Genomic DNA, 22,979 nt, shown 5'->3' on the forward strand with positions numbered 1-22,979 from the left:
ATTCTGGTATTATCTCTAGTAGCTACAGTAAGGATCAGTATTACCCTCCAGTATTATCTCTAGTAGCTAATGTAAGGATCAGTATTATCTCTAGTAGCTACAGTAAGGATCAGTAGTATCTCTAGTAGCTACAGTAAGGATCAGTATTACCCTCTGGTATTATCTCTAGTAGCTACAGTAAGGATCAGTATTATCTCTATTAGCTACAGTAAGGATCAGTATTACCCTCTGGTATTATCTCTAGTAGCTACGTTAAGGATCAGTATTACCCTCCGGTATTATCTCTAGTAGCTACAGTAAGGATCAGTATTACCCTCTGGTATTATCTCTAGTAGCTACAGTAAGGATCAGTATTACACTCTGGTATTATCTCTAGTAGCTACAGTAAGGATCAGTATTACCCTCTGGTATTATCTCTAGTAGCTACAGTAAGGATCAGTATTACCCTCTGGTATTATCTCTAGTAGCTACAGTAAGGATCAGTATTACCCTCTTGTATTATCTCTACTTGCTACAGTAAGGATCAGTATTACATTCTGGTATTATCTCTAGTAGCTACAGTAAGGATCAGTATTACCCTCCAGTATTATCTCTAGTAGCTACAGTAAGGATCAGTATTATCTCTAGTAGCTACAGTAAGGATCAGTATTATCTCTAGTAGCTACAGTAAGGATCAGTATTACCCTCTGGTATTATCTCTAGTAGCTACAGTAAGGATCAGTATTATCTCTATTAGCTACAGTAAGGATCAGTATTACCCTCTGGTATTATCTCTAGTAGCTACGTTAAGGATCAGTATTACCCTCCGGTATTATCTATAGTAGCTACAGTAAGGATCAGTATTATCTCTAGTAGCTACAGTAAGGATCAGTATTATCTCTAGTAGCTACAGTAAGGATCAGTATTACCCCCTGGAATTAGCTCTAGTAGCTACAGTAAGGTTCAGAATTATCTCTAGTAGCTACAGTAAGGATCAGTATTACCCTCTGGTATTATCTCTATTAGCTACAGTAAGGATCAGTATTACCCTCTGGTATTATCTCTAGTAGCTACGTTAAGGATCAGTATTACCGTCCGGTATTATCTATAGTAGCTACAGTAAGGATCAGTATTATCTCTAGTAGCTACAGTAAGGATCAGTATTATCTCTAGTAGCTACAGTAAGGATCAGTATTACCCCCTGGAATTAGCTCTAGTAGCTACAGTAAGGTTCAGTATTATCTCTAGTAGCTACAGTAAGGATCAGTATTACCCTCTGGTATTATCTCTAGTAGCTACAGTAAGGATCAGTATTACCCTCTGGTATTATCTCTAGTAGCAACAGTAAGGATCAGTATTACCCTCTGGTATTATCTCTAGTAGCTACAGTACGGATCAGTATTATCTCTAGTAGCTACAGTAAGGATCAGTATTACCCTCTGGTATTATCTCTAGTAGCTACAGTAAGGATCAGTATTACCCTCTGGTATTATCTCTAGTAGCTACAGTAAGGATCAGTATTATCTCTAGTAGCTACAGTAAGGATCAGTATTATCTCTAGTAGCTACAGTAATGATCAGTATTACACTCTGGTATTATCTCTAGTAGCTACAGTAAGGATCAGTATTACCCTCTGGTATTATCTCTAGTAGCTACAGTAAGGATCAGTATTACCCTCTGGTATTATCTCTAGTAGCTACAGTAAGGATCAGTATTACCCTCTGGTATTATCTCTACTTGCTACAGTAAGGATCAGTATTACATTCTGTTATTATCTCTAGTAGCTACAGTAAGGATCAGTATTACCCTCTGGTATTATCTCTAGTAGCTACAGTAAGGATCAGTATTACCCTCTGGTATTATCTCTAGTAGCTACAGTAAGGATCAGTATTACCCTCTGGTATTATCTCTACTTGCTACAGTAAGGATCAGTATTACATTCTGGTATTATCTCTAGTAGCTACAGTAACGATCAGTATTACCCTCCAGTATTATCTCTAGTAGCTACAGTAAGGATCAGTATTATCTCTAGTAGCTACAGTAAGGATCAGTATTATCTCTAGTAGCTACAGTAAGGATCAGTATTACCCTCTGGTATTATCTCTAGTAGCTACAGTAAGGATCAGTATTATCTCTATTAGCTACAGTAAGGATCAGTATTACCCTCTGGTATTATCTCTAGTAGCTACGTTAAGGATCAGTATTACCCTCCGGTATTATCTCTAGTAGCTACAGTAAGGATCAGTATTATCTCTAGTAGCTACAGTAAGGATCAGTATTATCTCTAGTAGCTACAGTAAGGATCAGTATTACCCCCTGGAATTAGCTCTAGTAGCTACAGTAAGGTTCAGTATTATCTCTAGTAGCTACAGTAAGGATCAGTATTACCCTCTGGTATTATCTCTAGTAGCTACAGTAAGGATCAGTATTACCCTCTGGTATTATCTCTAGTAGCAACAGTAAGGATCAGTATTACCCTCTGGTATTATCTCTAGTAGCTACAGTACGGATCAGTATTATCTCTAGTAGCTACAGTAAGGATCAGTATTACCCTCTGGTATTATCTCTAGTAGCTACAGTAAGGATCAGTATTACCCTCTGGTATTATCTCTAGTAGCTACAGTAAGGATCAGTATTACCCTCTGGTATTATCTCTAGTAGCTACAGTAAGGATCAGTATTACCCTCTGGTATTATCTCTAGTAGCTACAGTAAGGATCAGTATTACCCTCTGGTGTTATCTCTAGTAGCTACAGTAAGGATCAGTATTACCCTCTGGTATTATCTCTAGTAGCTACAGTAGGATCATTTTATCTCTAGTAGCTACAGTAAGGATCAGTATTATCTCTAGTAGCTACAGTAAGGATCAGTATTACCCTCTGGTATTATCTCTAGTAGCTACAGTAAGGATCAGTATTACCCTCTGGTATTATCTCTAGTAGCTACTGTAAGGATCAGTATTATCTCTAGTAGCTACAGTAAGGATCAGTATTACCCTCTGGTATTATCTCTATCAGCTACTGTAAGGATCAGTATTATCTCTAGTAGCTACAGTAAAGATCAGTATTACCCTCTGGTATTATCTCTAGTAGCTACAGTAAGGATCAGTATTACCCTCTGGTATTATCTCTAGTAGCTACAGTAAGGATCAGTATTACCCTCTGGTGTTATCTCTAGTAGCTACAGTACGGATCAGTATTACCCTCTGGTGTTATCTCTAGTAGCTACAGTAAGGATCAGTATTATCCTCTGGTGTTATCTCTAGTAGCTACAGTAAGGACCAGTATTACCCTCTGGTATTATCTCTAGTTGCTACAGTAAGGATCAGTATTACCCTCTGGTATTATCTCTAGTAGCTACAGTAAGGATCAGTATTACCCTCTGGTATTATCTCTAGTAGCTACAGTAAGGATCAGTATTACCCTCTGGTATTATCTCTAGTAGCTACAGTAAGGATCAGTATTACCCTCTGGTATTATTTCTAGTAGCTACTGTAAGGATCAGTATTATCTCTAGTAGCTACAGTAAGGATCAGTATTACCCTCGGGTATTATCTCTATCAGCTACTGTAAGGATCAGTATTATCTCTAGTAGCTACAGTAAAGATCAGTATTACCCTCTGGTATTATCTCTAGTAGCTACAGTAAGGATCAGTATTACCCTCTGGTATTATCTCTAGTAGCTACGTTAAGGATCAGTATTACCCTCCGGTATTATCTCTAGTAGCTACAGTAAGGATCAGTATTATCTCTAGTAGCTACAGTAAGGATCAGTATTATCTCTAGTAGCTACAGTAAGGATCAGTATTACCCCCTGGAATTAGCTCTAGTAGCTACAGTAAGGTTCAGTATTATCTCTAGTAGCTACAGTAAGGATCAGTATTACCCTCTGGTATTATCTCTAGTAGCTACAGTAAGGATCAGTATTACCCTCTGGTATTATCTCTAGTAGCTACAGTAAGGATCAGTATTACCCTCTGGTATTATTTCTAGTAGCTACTGTAAGGATCAGTATTATCTCTAGTAGCTACAGTAAGGATCAGTATTACCCTCGGGTATTATCTCTATCAGCTACTGTAAGGATCAGTATTATCTCTAGTAGCTACAGTAAAGATCAGTATTACCCTCTGGTATTATCTCTAGTAGCTACAGTAAGGATCAGTATTACCCTCTGGTATTATCTCTAGTAGCTACGTTAAGGATCAGTATTACCCTCCGGTATTATCTCTAGTAGCTACAGTAAGGATCAGTATTATCTCTAGTAGCTACAGTAAGGATCAGTATTATCTCTAGTAGCTACAGTAAGGATCAGTATTACCCCCTGGAATTAGCTCTAGTAGCTACAGTAAGGTTCAGTATTATCTCTAGTAGCTACAGTAAGGATCAGTATTACCCTCTGGTATTATCTCTAGTAGCTACAGTAAGGATCAGTATTACCCTCTGGTATTATCTCTAGTAGCTACAGTAAGGATCAGTATTACCCTCTGGTATTATTTCTAGTAGCTACTGTAAGGATCAGTATTATCTCAAGTAGCTACAGTAAGGATCAGTATTACCCCCGGGTATTATCTCTATCAGCTACTGTAAGGATCAGTATTATCTCTAGTAGCTACAGTAAAGATCAGTATTACATTCTGTTATTATCTCTAGTAGCTACAGTAAGGATCAGTATTACCCTCTGGTATTATCTCTAGTAGCTACAGTAAGGATCAGTATTACCCTCTGGTATTATCTCTAGTAGCTACAGTAAGGATCAGTATTACCCTCTGGTATTATCTCTACTTGCTACAGTAAGGATCAGTATTACATTCTGGTATTATCTCTAGTAGCTACAGTAACGATCAGTATTACCCTCCAGTATTATCTCTAGTAGCTACAGTAAGGATCAGTATTATCTCTAGTAGCTACAGTAAGGATCAGTATTATCTCTAGTAGCTACAGTAAGGATCAGTATTACCCTCTGATATTATCTCTAGTAGCTACAGTAAGGATCAGTATTATCTCTATTAGCTACAGTAAGGATCAGTATTACCCTCTGGTATTATCTCTAGTAGCTACGTTAAGGATCAGTATTACCCTCCGGTATTATCTCTAGTAGCTACAGTAAGGATCAGTATTATCTCTAGTAGCTACAGTAAGGATCAGTATTATCTCTAGTAGCTACAGTAAGGATCAGTATTACCCCCTGGAATTAGCTCTAGTAGCTACAGTAAGGTTCAGTATTATCTCTAGTAGCTACAGTAAGGATCAGTATTACCCTCTGGTATTATCTCTAGTAGCTACAGTAAGGATCAGTATTACCCTCTGGTATTATCTCTAGTAGCTACGTTAAGGATCAGTATTACCCTCCGGTATTATCTCTAGTAGCTACAGTAAGGATCAGTATTATCTCTAGTAGCTACAGTAAGGATCAGTATTATCTCTAGTAGCTACAGTAAGGATCAGTATTACCCCCTGGAATTAGCTCTAGTAGCTACAGTAAGGTTCAGTATTATCTCTAGTAGCTACAGTAAGGATCAGTATTACCCTCTGGTATTATCTCTAGTAGCTACAGTAAGGATCAGTATTACCCTCTGGTATTATCTCTAGTAGCTACAGTAAGGATCAGTATTACCCTCTGGTATTATTTCTAGTAGCTACTGTAAGGATCAGTATTATCTCTAGTAGCTACAGTAAGGATCAGTATTACCCTCGGGTATTATCTCTATCAGCTACTGTAAGGATCAGTATTATCTCTAGTAGCTACAGTAAAGATCAGTATTACCCTCTGGTATTATCTCTAGTAGCTACAGTAAGGATCAGTATTACCCTCTGGTATTATCTCTAGTAGCTACGTTAAGGATCAGTATTACCCTCCGGTATTATCTCTAGTAGCTACAGTAAGGATCAGTATTATCTCTAGTAGCTACAGTAAGGATCAGTATTATCTCTAGTAGCTACAGTAAGGATCAGTATTACCCCCTGGAATTAGCTCTAGTAGCTACAGTAAGGTTCAGTATTATCTCTAGTAGCTACAGTAAGGATCAGTATTACCCTCTGGTATTATCTCTAGTAGCTACAGTAAGGATCAGTATTACCCTCTGGTATTATCTCTAGTAGCTACAGTAAGGATCAGTATTACCCTCTGGTATTATTTCTAGTAGCTACTGTAAGGATCAGTATTATCTCAAGTAGCTACAGTAAGGATCAGTATTACCCCCGGGTATTATCTCTATCAGCTACTGTAAGGATCAGTATTATCTCTAGTAGCTACAGTAAAGATCAGTATTACATTCTGTTATTATCTCTAGTAGCTACAGTAAGGATCAGTATTACCCTCTGGTATTATCTCTAGTAGCTACAGTAAGGATCAGTATTACCCTCTGGTATTATCTCTAGTAGCTACAGTAAGGATCAGTATTACCCTCTGGTATTATCTCTACTTGCTACAGTAAGGATCAGTATTACATTCTGGTATTATCTCTAGTAGCTACAGTAACGATCAGTATTACCCTCCAGTATTATCTCTAGTAGCTACAGTAAGGATCAGTATTATCTCTAGTAGCTACAGTAAGGATCAGTATTATCTCTAGTAGCTACAGTAAGGATCAGTATTACCCTCTGATATTATCTCTAGTAGCTACAGTAAGGATCAGTATTATCTCTATTAGCTACAGTAAGGATCAGTATTACCCTCTGGTATTATCTCTAGTAGCTACGTTAAGGATCAGTATTACCCTCCGGTATTATCTCTAGTAGCTACAGTAAGGATCAGTATTATCTCTAGTAGCTACAGTAAGGATCAGTATTATCTCTAGTAGCTACAGTAAGGATCAGTATTACCCCCTGGAATTAGCTCTAGTAGCTACAGTAAGGTTCAGTATTATCTCTAGTAGCTACAGTAAGGATCAGTATTACCCTCTGGTATTATCTCTAGTAGCTACAGTAAGGATCAGTATTACCCTCTGGTATTATCTCTAGTAGCAACAGTAAGGATCAGTATTACCCTCTGGTATTATCTCTAGTAGCTACAGTACGGATCAGTATTATCTCTAGTAGCTACAGTAAGGATCAGTATTACCCTCTGGTATTATCTCTAGTAGCTACAGTAAGGATCAGTATTACCCTCTGGTATTATCTCTAGTAGCTACAGTAAGGATCAGTATTACCCTCTGGTATTATCTCTAGTAGCTACAGTAAGGATCAGTATTACCCTCTGGTATTATCTCTAGTAGCTACAGTAAGGATCAGTATTACCCTCTGGTGTTATCTCTAGTAGCTACAGTAAGGATCAGTATTACCCTCTGGTATTATCTCTAGTAGCTACAGTAGGATCATTTTATCTCTAGTAGCTACAGTAAGGATCAGTATTATCTCTAGTAGCTACAGTAAGGATCAGTATTACCCTCTGGTATTATCTCTAGTAGCTACAGTAAGGATCAGTATTACCCTCTGGTATTATCGCTAGTAGCTACTGTAAGGATCAGTATTATCTCTAGTAGCTACAGTAAGGATCAGTATTACCCTCTGGTATTATCTCTATCAGCTACTGTAAGGATCAGTATTATCTCTAGTAGCTACAGTAAAGATCAGTATTACCCTCTGGTATTATCTCTAGTAGCTACAGTAAGGATCAGTATTACCCTCTGGTATTATCTCTAGTAGCTACAGTAAGGATCAGTATTACCCTCTGGTGTTATCTCTAGTAGCTACAGTACGGATCAGTATTACCCTCTGGTGTTATCTCTAGTAGCTACAGTAAGGATCAGTATTACCCTCTGGTGTTATCTCTAGTAGCTACAGTAAGGACCAGTATTACCCTCTGGTATTATCTCTAGTTGCTACAGTAAGGATCAGTATTACCCTCTGGTATTATCTCTAGTAGCTACAGTAAGGATCAGTATTACCCTCTGGTATTATCTCTAGTAGCTACAGTAAGGATCAGTATTACCCTCTGGTATTATCTCTAGTAGCTACAGTAAGGATCAGTATTACCCTCTGGTATTATTTCTAGTAGCTACTGTAAGGATCAGTATTATCTCTAGTAGCTACAGTAAGGATCAGTATTACCCTCGGGTATTATCTCTATCAGCTACTGTAAGGATCAGTATTATCTCTAGTAGCTACAGTAAAGATCAGTATTACCCTCTGGTATTATCTCTAGTAGCTACAGTAAGGATCAGTATTACCCTCTGGTATTATCTCTAGTAGCTACAGTAAGGATCAGAATTACCCTCTGGTGTTATCTCTAGTAACTACAGTAAGGATCAGTATTAACCTCTGGTGTTATCTCTAGTAGCTACAGTAAGGATCAGTATTACCCTCTGGTGTTATCTCTAGTAGCTACAGTAAGGACCAGTATTACCCTCTGGTATTATCTCTAGTTGCTACAGTAAGGATCAGTATTACCCTCTGGTATTATCTCTAGTAGCTACAGTAAGGATCAGTATTACCCTCTGGTATTATCTCTAGTAGCTACAGTAAGGATCAGTATTACCCTCTGGTATGATCTCTAGTAGCTACAGTAAGGATCAGTATTATCTCTAGTAGCTACAGTAAGGATCAGTATTACCCTCTGGTATTATCTCTAGTAGCTACACTAAGGATCAGTATTACCCTCTGGTGTTATCTCTAGTAGCTACAGTAAGGATCAGTATTACCCTCTGGTATTATCTCTAGTAGCTACAGTAGGATCAGTATTATCTCTAGTAGCTACAGTAAGGATCAGTATTATCTCTAGTAGCTACAGTAAGGATCAGTATTACCCTCTGGTATTATCTCTAGTAGCTACAGTAAGGATCAGTATTACCCTCTGGTATTATCTCTATCAGCTACTGTAAGGATCAGTATTATCTCTAGTAGCTACAGTAAAGATCAGTATTACCCTCTGGTATTATCTCTAGTAGCTACAGTAAGGATCAGTATTACCCTCTGGTATTATCTCTAGTAGCTACAGTAAGGATCAGTATTACCCTCTGGTGTTATCTCTAGTAGCTACAGTACGGATCAGTATTACCCTCTGGTGTTATCTCTAGTAGCTACAGTAAGGATCAGTATTACCCTCTGGTGTTATCTCTAGTAGCTACAGTAAGGACCAGTATTACCCTCTGGTATTATCTCTAGTTGCTACAGTAAGGATCAGTATTACCCTCTGGTATTATCTCTAGTAGCTACAGTAAGGATCAGTATTACCCTCTGGTATTATCTCTAGTAGCTACGTTAAGGATCAGTATTACCCTCCGGTATTATCTCTAGTAGCTACAGTAAGGATCAGTATTATCTCTAGTAGCTACAGTAAGGATCAGTATTATCTCTAGTAGCTACAGTAAGGATCAGTATTACCCCCTGGAATTAGCTCTAGTAGCTACAGTAAGGTTCAGTATTATCTCTAGTAGCTACAGTAAGGATCAGAATTACCCTCTGGTATTATCTCTAGTAGCTACAGTAAGGATCAGTATTACCCTCTGGTATTATCTCTAGTAGCTACAGTAAGGATCAGTATTACCCTCTGGTATTATTTCTAGTAGCTACTGTAAGGATCAGTATTATCTCAAGTAGCTACAGTAAGGATCAGTATTACCCCCGGGTATTATCTCTATCAGCTACTGTAAGGATCAGTATTATCTCTAGTAGCTACAGTAAAGATCAGTATTACATTCTGTTATTATCTCTAGTAGCTACAGTAAGGATCAGTATTACCCTCTGGTATTATCTCTAGTAGCTACAGTAAGGATCAGTATTACCCTCTGGTATTATCTCTAGTAGCTACAGTAAGGATCAGTATTACCCTCTGGTATTATCTCTACTTGCTACAGTAAGGATCAGTATTACATTCTGGTATTATCTCTAGTAGCTACAGTAACGATCAGTATTACCCTCCAGTATTATCTCTAGTAGCTACAGTAAGGATCAGTATTATCTCTAGTAGCTACATTAAGGATCAGTATTATCTCTAGTAGCTACAGTAAGGATCAGTATTACCCTCTGATATTATCTCTAGTAGCTACAGTAAGGATCAGTATTATCTCTATTAGCTACAGTAAGGATCAGTATTACCCTCTGGTATTATCTCTAGTAGCTACGTTAAGGATCAGTATTACCCTCCGGTATTATCTCTAGTAGCTACAGTAAGGATCAGTATTATCTCTAGTAGCTACAGTAAGGATCAGTATTATCTCTAGTAGCTACAGTAAGGATCAGTATTACCCCCTGGAATTAGCTCTAGTAGCTACAGTAAGGTTCAGTATTATCTCTAGTAGCTACAGTAAGGATCAGTATTACCCTCTGGTATTATCTCTAGTAGCTACAGTAAGGATCAGTATTACCCTCTGGTATTATCTCTAGTAGCAACAGTAAGGATCAGTATTACCCTCTGGTATTATCTCTAGTAGCTACAGTACGGATCAGTATTATCTCTAGTAGCTACAGTAAGGATCAGTATTACCCTCTGGTATTATCTCTAGTAGCTACAGTAAGGATCAGTATTACCCTCTGGTATTATCTCTAGTAGCTACAGTAAGGATCAGTATTACCCTCTGGTATTATCTCTAGTAGCTACAGTAAGGATCAGTATTACCCTCTGGTATTATCTCTAGTAGCTACAGTAAGGATCAGTATTACCCTCTGGTGTTATCTCTAGTAGCTACAGTAAGGATCAGTATTACCCTCTGGTATTATCTCTAGTAGCTACAGTAGGATCATTTTATCTCTAGTAGCTACAGTAAGGATCAGTATTATCTCTAGTAGCTACAGTAAGGATCAGTATTACCCTCTGGTATTATCTCTAGTAGCTACAGTAAGGATCAGTATTACCCTCTGGTATTATCGCTAGTAGCTACTGTAAGGATCAGTATTATCTCTAGTAGCTACAGTAAGGATCAGTATAACCCTCTGGTATTATCTCTATCAGCTACTGTAAGGATCAGTATTATCTCTAGTAGCTACAGTAAAGATCAGTATTACCCTCTGGTATTATCTCTAGTAGCTACAGTAAGGATCAGTATTACCCTCTGGTATTATCTCTAGTAGCTACAGTAAGGATCAGTATTACCCTCTGGTGTTATCTCTAGTAGCTACAGTACGGATCAGTATTACCCTCTGGTGTTATCTCTAGTAGCTACAGTAAGGATCAGTATTACCCTCTGGTGTTATCTCTAGTAGCTACAGTAAGGACCAGTATTACCCTCTGGTATTATCTCTAGTTGCTACAGTAAGGATCAGTATTACCCTCTGGTATTATCTCTAGTAGCTACAGTAAGGATCAGTATTACCCTCTGGTATTATCTCTAGTAGCTACAGTAAGGATCAGTATTACCCTCTGGTATTATCTCTAGTAGCTACAGTAAGGATCAGTATTACCCTCTGGTATTATTTCTAGTAGCTACTGTAAGGATCAGTATTATCTCTAGTAGCTACAGTAAGGATCAGTATTACCCTCGGGTATTATCTCTATCAGCTACTGTAAGGATCAGTATTATCTCTAGTAGCTACAGTAAAGATCAGTATTACCCTCTGGTATTATCTCTAGTAGCTACAGTAAGGATCAGTATTACCCTCTGGTATTATCTCTAGTAGCTACAGTAAGGATCAGAATTACCCTCTGGTGTTATCTCTAGTAACTACAGTAAGGATCAGTATTAACCTCTGGTGTTATCTCTAGTAGCTACAGTAAGGATCAGTATTACCCTCTGGTGTTATCTCTAGTAGCTACAGTAAGGACCAGTATTACCCTCTGGTATTATCTCTAGTTGCTACAGTAAGGATCAGTATTACCCTCTGGTATTATCTCTAGTAGCTACAGTAAGGATCAGTATTACCCTCTGGTATTATCTCTAGTAGCTACAGTAAGGATCAGTATTACCCTCTGGTATGATCTCTAGTAGCTACAGTAAGGATCAGTATTATCTCTAGTAGCTACAGTAAGGATCAGTATTACCCTCTGGTATTATCTCTAGTAGCTACACTAAGGATCAGTATTACCCTCTGGTGTTATCTCTAGTAGCTACAGTAAGGATCAGTATTACCCTCTGGTATTATCTCTAGTAGCTACAGTAGGATCAGTATTATCTCTAGTAGCTACAGTAAGGATCAGTATTATCTCTAGTAGCTACAGTAAGGATCAGTATTACCCTCTGGTATTATCTCTAGTAGCTACAGTAAGGATCAGTATTACCCTCTGGTATTATCTCTATCAGCTACTGTAAGGATCAGTATTATCTCTAGTAGCTACAGTAAAGATCAGTATTACCCTCTGGTATTATCTCTAGTAGCTACAGTAAGGATCAGTATTACCCTCTGGTATTATCTCTAGTAGCTACAGTAAGGATCAGTATTACCCTCTGGTGTTATCTCTAGTAGCTACAGTACGGATCAGTATTACCCTCTGGTGTTATCTCTAGTAGCTACAGTAAGGATCAGTATTACCCTCTGGTGTTATCTCTAGTAGCTACAGTAAGGACCAGTATTACCCTTTGGTATTATCTCTAGTTGCTACAGTAAGGATCAGTATTACCCTCTGGTATTATCTCTAGTAGCTACAGTAAGGATCAGTATTACCCTCTGGTATTATCTCTAGTAGCTACAGTAAGGATCAGTATTACCCTCTGGTATTATCTCTAGTAGCTACAGTAAGGATCAGTATTACCCTCTGGTATTATCTCTAGTAGCTACTGTAAGGATCAGTATTATCTCTAGTAGCTACAGTAAGGATCAGTATTACCCTCGGGTATTATCTCTATCAGCTACTGTAAGGATCAGTATTATCTCTAGTAGCTACAGTAAAGATCAGTATTACCCTCTGGTATTATCTCTAGTAGCTACAGTAAGGATCAGTATTACCCTCTGGTATTATCTCTAGTAGCTACAGTAAGGATCAGTATTACCCTCTGGTGTTATCTCTAGTAACTACAGTAAGGATCAGTATTAACCTCTGGTGTTATCTCTAGTAGCTACAGTAAGGATCAGTATTACCCTCTGGTGTTATCTCTAGTAGCTACAGTAAGGACCAGTATTACCCTCTGGTATTATCTCTAGTTGCTACAGTAAGGATCAGTATTACCCTCTGGTATTATCTCTAGTAGCTACAGTAAGGATCAGTATTACCCTCTGGTATTATCTCTAGTAGCTACAGTAAGGATCAGTATTACCCTCTGGTATGATCTCTAGTAGCTACAGTAAGGATCAGTATTATCTCTAGTAGCTACAGTAAGGATCAGTATTACCCTCTGGTATTATCTCTAGTAGCTACACTAAGGATCAGTATTACCCTCTGGTGTTATCTCTAGTAGCTACAGTAAGGATCAGTATTACCCTCTCTCGTTATCTCTAGTAGCTACAGTAAGGGTCAGTATTACCCTCTGGAATTATCTCTAGTAGCTACAGTAAGGATCAGTATTACCCTCTGGTATTATCTCTAGTAGCTACAGTAAGCACCAGTATTACCCTCTGGTATTATCTCTAGTAGCTACAGTAAGGATCAGTATTACCCTCTGGTGTTATCTCTAGTAGCTACAGTAAGGATCAGTATTAGCCTCTGGTATTATCTCTAGTAGCTACAGTAAGGATCAGTATTACCCTCTGGTATGATCTCTAGTAGCTACAGTAAGGATCAGTATTATCTCTAGTAGCTACAGTAAGGATCAGTATTACCCTCTGGTATTATCTCTAGTAGCTACACTAAGGATCAGTATTACCCTCTGGTGTTATCTCTAGTAGCTACAGTAAGGATAAGTATTACCCTCTCTCGTTATCTCTAGTAGCTACAGTAAGGGTCAGTATTACCCTCTGGAATTATCTCTAGTAGCTACAGTAAGGATCAGTATTACCCTCTGGCATTATCTCTAGTAGCTACAGTAAGCACCAGTATTACCCTCTGGTATTATCTCTAGTAGCTACAGTAAGGATCAGTATTACCCTCTGGTGTTATCTCTAGTAGCTACAGTAAGGATCAGTATTAGCCTCTGGTAGTATCTCTAGTAGCTACAGTAAGGATCAGTATTACCCTCTGGTATTATCTATAGTAGCTACAGTAAGGATCAGTATTACCCTCTGGTATTATATCTAGTAGCTACAGTAAGGATCAGTATTACCCTCTGGTGTTATCTCTAGTAGCTACAGTAAGGATCAGTATTACCCTCTGGTATTATCTCTAGTAGCTACAGTAAGGATCAGTATTATCTCTAGTAGCTACAGTAAGGATCAGTATTATCTCTAGTAGCTACAGTAAGGATCAGTATTACCCTCTGGTATTATCTCTAGTAGCTACAGTAAGGATCAGTATTACCCTCTGGTATTATCTCTAGTAGCTACTGTAAGGATCAGTATTATCTCTAGTAGCTACAGTAAGGATCAGTATTACCCTCTGGTGTTATCTCTAGTAGCTACAGTAAGGATCAGTATTACCCTCTGGTATTATCTCTAGTAGCTACAGTAAGGATCAGTATTATCTCTAGTAGCTACAGTAAGGATCAGTATTATCTCTAGTAGCTACAGTAAGGATCAGTATTACCCTCTGGTATTATCTCTAGTAGCTACAGTAAGGATCAGTATTACCCTCTGGTATTATCTCTAGTAGCTACAGTAAGGATCAGTATTACCCTCTGGTATTATCTCTAGTAGCTACAGTAAGGATCAGTATTACCCTCTGGTATTATCTCTAGTAGCTACAGTAAGGATCAGTATTACACTCTGGTATTATCTCTAGTAGCTACAGTAAGGATCAGTATTACCCTCTGGTATTATCTCTAGTAGCTACAGTAAGGATCAGTATTACCCTCTGGTATTATCTCTAGTAGCTACAGTAAGGATCAGTATTATCTCTAGTAGCTACAGTAAGGATCAGTATTATCTCTAGTAGCTACAGTAAGGATCAGTATTAACCTCTGGTATTATCTCTAGTAGCTACAGTAAGGATCAGTATTATCTCTATTAGCTAGAGTAAGGATCAGTATTACCCTCTGGTATTATCTCTAGTAGCTACAGTAAGGATCAGTATTATCTCTATTAGCTACAGTAAGGACCTGTATTACCCTGGAATTAGCTCTAGTAGCTACAGTAAGGTTCAGTATTATCTCTAGTAGCTACAGTAAGGATCAGTATTACCCTCTGGTATTATCTCTAGTAGCTACAGTAAGGATCAGTATTACCCTCTGGTATTATCTCTAGTAGCAACAGTAAGGATCAGTATTACCCTCTGGTATTATATCTAGTAGCTACAGTACGGATCAGTATTATCTCTAGTAGCTACAGTAAGGATCAGTATAACCCTCTGGTATTATCTCTAGTAGCTACAGTAAGGATCAGTATTACCCTCTGGTATTATCTATAGTAGCTACAGTAAGGATCAGTATTACCCTCTGGTATTATCTCTAGTAGCTACAGTAAGGATCAGTATTACCCTCTGGTATTATCTCTAGTAGCTACAGTAAGGATCAGTATTACCCTCTCTCGTTATCTCTAGTAGCTACAGTAAGGGTCAGTATTACCCTCTGGAATTATCTCTAGTAGCTACAGTAAGGATCAGTATTACCCTCTGGTATTATCTCTAGTAGCTACAGTAAGCACCAGTATTACCCTCTGGTATTATCTCTAGTAGCTACAGTAAGGATCAGTATTACCCTCTGGTGTTATCTCTAGTAGCTACAGTAAGGATCAGTATTAGCCTCTGGTATTATCTCTAGTAGCTACAGTAAGGATCAGTATTACCCTCTGGTATGATCTCTAGTAGCTACAGTAAGGATCAGTATTATCTCTAGTAGCTACAGTAAGGATCAGTATTACCCTCTGGTATTATCTCTAGTAGCTACACTAAGGATCAGTATTACCCTCTGGTGTTATCTCTAGTAGCTACAGTAAGGATAAGTATTACCCTCTCTCGTTATCTCTAGTAGCTACAGTAAGGGTCAGTATTACCCTCTGGAATTATCTCTAGTAGCTACAGTAAGGATCAGTATTACCCTCTGGCATTATCTCTAGTAGCTACAGTAAGCACCAGTATTACCCTCTGGTATTATCTCTAGTAGCTACAGTAAGGATCAGTATTACCCTCTGGTGTTATCTCTAGTAGCTACAGTAAGGATCAGTATTAGCCTCTGGTAGTATCTCTAGTAGCTACAGTAAGGATCAGTATTACCCTCTGGTATTATCTATAGTAGCTACAGTAAGGATCAGTATTACCCTCTGGTATTATATCTAGTAGCTACAGTAAGGATCAGTATTACCCTCTGGTGTTATCTCTAGTAGCTACAGTAAGGATCAGTATTACCCTCTGGTATTATCTCTAGTAGCTACAGTAAGGATCAGTATTATCTCTAGTAGCTACAGTAAGGATCAGTATTATCTCTAGTAGCTACAGTAAGGATCAGTATTACCCTCTGGTATTATCTCTAGTAGCTACAGTAAGGATCAGTATTACCCTCTGGTATTATCTCTAGTAGCTACTGTAAGGATCAGTATTATCTCTAGTAGCTACAGTAAGGATCAGTATTACCCTCTGGTGTTATCTCTAGTAGCTACAGTAAGGATCAGTATTACCCTCTGGTATTATCTCTAGTAGCTACAGTAAGGATCAGTATTATCTCTAGTAGCTACAGTAAGGATCAGTATTATCTCTAGTAGCTACAGTAAGGATCAGTATTACCCTCTGGTATTATCTCTAGTAGCTACAGTAAGGATCAGTATTACCCTCTGGTATTATCTCTAGTAGCTACAGTAAGGATCAGTATTACCCTCTGGTATTATCTCTAGTAGCTACAGTAAGGATCAGTATTACCCTCTGGTATTATCTCTAGTAGCTACAGTAAGGATCAGTATTACACTCTGGTATTATCTCTAGTAGCTACAGTAAGGATCAGTATTACCCTCTGGTATTATCTCTAGTAGCTACAGTAAGGATCAGTATTACCCTCTGGTATTATCTCTAGTAGCTACAGTAAGGATCAGTATTATCTCTAGTAGCTACAGTAAGGATCAGTATTATCTCTAGTAGCTACAGTAAGGATCAGTATTAACCTCTGGTATTATCTCTAGTAGCTACAGTAAGGATCAGTATTATCTCTATTAGCTAGAGTAAGGATCAGTATTACCCTCTGGTATTATCTCTAGTAGCTACAGTAAGGATCAGTATTATCTCTATTAGCTACAGTAAGGACCTGTATTACCCTGGAATTAGCTCTAGTAGCTACAGTAAGGTTCAGTATTATCTCTAGTAGCTACAGTAAGGATCAGTATTACCCTCTGGTATTATCTCTAGTAGCTACAGTAAGGATCAGTATTACCCTCTGGTATTATCTCTAGTAGCAACAGTAAGGATCAGTATTACCCTCTGGTATTATATCTAGTAGCTACAGTACGGATCAGTATTATCTCTAGTAGCTACAGTAAGGATCAGTATAACCCTCTGGTATTATCTCTAGTAGCTACAGTAAGGATCAGTATTACCCTCTGGTATTATCTATAGTAGCTACAGTAAGGATCAGTATTACCCTCTGGTATTATCTCTAGTAGCTACAGTAAGGATCAGTATTACCCTCTGGTATTATCTCTAGTAGCTACAGTAAGGATCAGTATTACCCTCTGGTGTTATCTCTAGTAGCTACAGTAAGGATCAGTATTACCCTCTGGTATTATCTCTAGTAGCTACAGTAAGGATCAGTATTATCTCTAGTAGCTACAGTAAGGATCAGCATTATCTCTAGTAGCTACAGTAAGGATCAGTATTACCCTCTGGTATTATCTCTAGTAGCTACAGTAAGGATCAGTATTACCCTCTGGTATTATCTCTAGTAGCTACAGTAAGGATCAGTATTACACTCTGGTATTATCTCTAGTAGCTACAGTAAGGATCAGTATTACCCTCTGGTATTATCTCTAGTAGCTACAGTAAGGATCAGTATTACACTCTGGTATTATCTCTAGTAGCTACAGTAAGGATCAGTATTATCTCTAGTAGCTACAGTAAGGATCAGTATTATCTCTAGTAGCTACAGTAAGGATCAGTATTACCCTCTGGTATTATCTCTAGTAGCTACAGTAAGGATCAGTATTATCTCTATTAGCTACAGTAAGGATCTGTATTACCCTGGAATTAGCTCTAGTAGCTACAGTAAGGTTCAGTATTATCTCTAGTAGCTACAGTAAGGATCAGTATTACCCTCTGGTATTATCTCTAGTAGCTACAGTAAGGATCAGTATTACCCTCTGGTATTATCTCTAGTAGCAACAGTAAGGATCAGTATTACCCTCTGGTATTATCTCTAGTAGCTACAGTACGGATCAGTATTATCTCTAGTAGCTACAGTAAGGATCAGTATTACCCTCTGGTATTATCTCTAGTAGCTACAGTAAGGATCAGTATTACCCTCTGGTATTATCTCTAGTAGCTACAGTAAGGATCAGTATTACCCTCTGGTATTATCTCTAGTAGCTACAGTAAGGATCAGTATTACCCTCTGGTATTATCTCTAGTAGCTACAGTAAGGATCAGTATTACCCTCTGGTGTTATCTCTAGTAGCTACAGTAAGGATCAGTATTACCCTCTGGTATTATCTCTAGTAGCTACAGTAAGGATCATTATTATCTCTAGTAGCTACAGTAAGGATCAGCATTATCTCTAGTAGCTACAGTAAGGATCAGTATTACCCTCTGGTATTATCTCTAGTAGCTACAGTAAGGATCAGTATTACCCGCTGGTATTATCTCTAGTAGCTACTGTAAGGATCAGTATTATCTCTAGTAGCTACAGTAAGGATCAGTATTACCCTCTGGTATTATCTCTATCAGCTACTGTAAGGATCAGTATTATCTCTAGTAGCTACAGTAAAGATCAGTATTACCCTCTGGTATTATCTCTAGTAGCTACAGTAAGGATCAGTATTACCCTCTGGTATTATCTCTAGTAGCTACAGTAAGGATCAGTATTACCCTCTGGTATTATCTCTACTTGCTACAGTAAGGATCAGTATTACATTCTGGTATTATCTCTAGTAGCTACAGTAAGGATCAGTATTACCCTCCAGTATTATCTCTAGTAGCTACAGTAAGGATCAGTATTATCTCTAGTAGCTACAGTAAGGATCAGTAGTATCTCTAGTAGCTACAGTAAGGATCAGTATTACCCTCTGGTATTATCTCTAGTAGCTACAGTAAGGATCAGTATTATCTCTATTAGCTACAGTAAGGATCAGTATCACCCTCTGGTATTATCTCTAGTAGCTACGTTAAGGATCAGTATTACCCTCCGGTATTATCTCTAGTAGCTACAGTAAGGATCAGTATTACCCTCTGGTATTATCTCTAGTAGCTACAGTAAGGATCAGTATTATCTCTAGTAGCTACAGTAAGGATCAGTATTATCTCTAGTAGCTACAGTAAGGATCAGTATTACCCTCTGGTATTATCTCTAGTAGCTACAGTAAGGATCAGTATTACCCTCTGGTATTATCTCTAGTAGCTACAGTAAGGATCAGTATTACACTCTGGTATTATCTCTAGTAGCTACAGTAAGGATCAGTATTACCCTCTGGTATTATCTCTAGTAGCTACAGTAAGGATCAGTATTACCCTCTGGTATTATCTCTAGTAGCTACAGTAAGGATCAGTATTATCTCTAGTAGCTACAGTAAGGATCAGTATTATCTCTAGTAGCTACAGTAAGGATCAGTATTACCCTCTGGTATTATCTCTAGTAGCTACAGTAAGGATCAGTATTATCTCTATTAGCTACAGTAAGGATCAGTATTACCCTCTGGTATTATCTCTAGTAGCTACAGTAAGGATCAGTATTATCTCTATTAGCTACAGTAAGGATCTGTATTACCCTGGAATTAGCTCTAGTAGCTACAGTAAGGTTCAGTATTATCTCTAGTAGCTACAGTAAGGATCAGTATTACCCTCTGGTATTATCTCTAGTAGCTACAGTAAGGATCAGTATTACCCTCTGGTATTATCTCTAGTAGCAACAGTAAGGATCAGTATTACCCTCTGGTATTATCTCTAGTAGCTACAGTACGGATCAGTATTATCTCTAGTAGCTACAGTAAGGATCAGTATTACCCTCTGGTATTATCTCTAGTAGCTACAGTAAGGATCAGTATTACCCTCTGGTATTATCTCTAGTAGCTACAGTAAGGATCAGTATTACCCTCTGGTATTATCTCTAGTAGCTACAGTAAGGATCAGTATTACCCTCTGGTATTATCTCTAGTAGCTACAGTAAGGATCAGTATTACCCTCTGGTGTTATCTCTAGTAGCTACAGTAAGGATCAGTATTACCCTCTGGTATTATCTCTAGTAGCTACAGTAAGGATCAGTATTATCTCTAGTAGCTACAGTAAGGATCAGCATTATCTCTAGTAGCTACAGTAAGGATCAGTATTACCCTCTGGTATTATCTCTAGTAGCTACAGTAAGGATCAGTATTACCCGCTGGTATTATCTCTAGTAGCTACTGTAAGGATCAGTATTATCTCTAGTAGCTACAGTAAGGATCAGTATTACCCTCTGGTATTATCTCTAGTAGCTACAGTAAGGATCAGTATTACCCTCTGGTGTTATCTCTAGTAGCTACAGTAAGGATCAGTATTACCCTCTGGTATTATCTCTAGTAGCTACAGTAAGGATCATTATTATCTCTAGTAGCTACAGTAAGGATCAGCATTATCTCTAGTAGCTACAGTAAGGATCAGTATTACCCTCTGGTATTATCTCTAGTAGCTACAGTAAGGATCAGTATTACCCGCTGGTATTATCTCTAGTAGCTACTGTAAGGATCAGTATTATCTCTAGTAGCTACAGTAAGGATCAGTATTACCCTCTGGTATTATCTCTATCAGCTACTGTAAGGATCAGTATTATCTCTAGTAGCAACAGTAAAGATCAGTATTACCCTCTGGTATTATCTCTAGTAGCTACAGTAAGGATCAGTATTACCCTCTGGTATTATCTCTAGTAGCTACAGTAAGGATCAGTATTACCCTCTGGTATTATCTCTACTTGCTACAGTAAGGATCAGTATTACATTCTGGTATTATCTCTAGTAGCTACAGTAAGGATCAGTATTACCCTCCAGTATTATCTCTAGTAGCTACAGTAAGGATCAGTATTATCTCTAGTAGCTACAGTAAGGATCAGTAGTATCTCTAGTAGCTACAGTAAGGATCAGTATTACCCTCTGGTATTATCTCTAGTAGCTACAGTAAGGATCAGTATTATCTCTATTAGCTACAGTAAGGATCAGTATCACCCTCTGGTATTATCTCTAGTAGCTACGTTAAGGATCAGTATTACCCTCCGGTATTATCTCTAGTAGCTACAGTAAGGATCAGTATTACCCTCTGGTATTATCTCTAGTAGCTACAGTAAGGATCAGTATTATCTCTAGTAGCTACAGTAAGGATCAGTATTATCTCTAGTAGCTACAGTAAGGATCAGTATTACCCTCTGGTATTATCTCTAGTAGCTACAGTAAGGATCAGTATTACCCTCTGGTATTATCTCTAGTAGCTACTGTAAGGATCAGTATTACCCTCTGGTATTATCTCTAGTAGCTACAGTAAGGATCAGTATTACCCTCTGGTATTATCTCTAGTAGCTACAGTAAGGATCAGTATTACCCTCTGGTGTTATCTCTAGTAGCTACAGTAAGGATCAGTATTACCCTCTGGTATTATCTCTAGTAGCTACAGTAGGATCATTTTATCTCTAGTAGCTACAGTAAGGATCAGTATTATCTCTAGTAGCTACAGTAAGGATCAGTATTACCCTCTGGTATTATCTCTAGTAGCTACAGTAAGGATCAGTATTACCCTCTGGTATTATCTCTAGTAGCTACTGTAAGGATCAGTATTATCTCTAGTAGCTACAGTAAGGATCAGTATTACCCTCTGGTATTATCTCTATCAGCTACTGTAAGGATCAGTATTATCTCTAGTAGCTACAGTAAAGATCAGTATTACCCTCTGGTATTATCTCTAGTAGCTACAGTAAGGATCAGTATTACCCTCTGGTATTATCTCTAGTAGCTACAGTAAGGATCAGTATTACCCTCTGGTGTTATCTCTAGTAGCTACAGTACGGATCAGTATTACCCTCTGGTGTTATCTCTAGTAGCTACAGTAAGGATCAGTATTACCCTCTGGTGTTATCTCTAGTAGCTACAGTAAGGACCAGTATTACCCTCTGGTATTATCTCTAGTTGCTACAGTAAGGATCAGTATTACCCTCTGGTATTATCTCTAGTAGCTACAGTAAGGATCAGTATTACCCTCTGGTATTATCTCTAGTAGCTACAGTAAGGATCAGTATTACCCTCGGGTATTATCTCTATCAGCTACTGTAAGGATCAGTATTATCTCTAGTAGCTACAGTAAAGATCAGTATTACCCTCTGGTATTATCTCTAGTAGCTACAGTAAGGATCAGTATTACCCTCTGGTATTATCTCTAGTAGCTACGTTAAGGATCAGTATTACCCTCCGGTATTATCTCTAGTAGCTACAGTAAGGATCAGTATTATCTCTAGTAGCTACAGTAAGGATCAGTATTATCTCTAGTAGCTACAGTAAGGATCAGTATTACCCCCTGGAATTAGCTCTAGTAGCTACAGTAAGGTTCAGTATTATCTCTAGTAGCTACAGTAAGGATCAGTATTACCCTCTGGTATTATCTCTAGTAGCTACAGTAAGGATCAGTATTACCCTCTGGTATTATCTCTAGTAGCTACAGTAAGGATCAGTATTACCCTCTGGTATTATTTCTAGTAGCTACTGTAAGGATCAGTATTATCTCTAGTAGCTACAGTAAGGATCAGTATTACCCTCGGGTATTATCTCTATCAGCTACTGTAAGGATCAGTATTATCTCTAGTAGCTACAGTAAAGATCAGTATTACCCTCTGGTATTATCTGTAGTAGCTACAGTAAGGATCAGTATTACCCTCTGGTATTATCTCTAGTAGCTACGTTAAGGATCAGTATTACCCTCCGGTATTATCTCTAGTAGCTACAGTAAGGATCAGTATTATCTCTA

The sequence above is a fragment of the Salmo salar genome, chromosome 11 (assembly GCF_965601325.2).
Source record: "Salmo salar chromosome 11, fSalSal1, whole genome shotgun sequence".
Taxonomy (NCBI): Eukaryota; Metazoa; Chordata; class Actinopteri; order Salmoniformes; family Salmonidae; genus Salmo; species Salmo salar.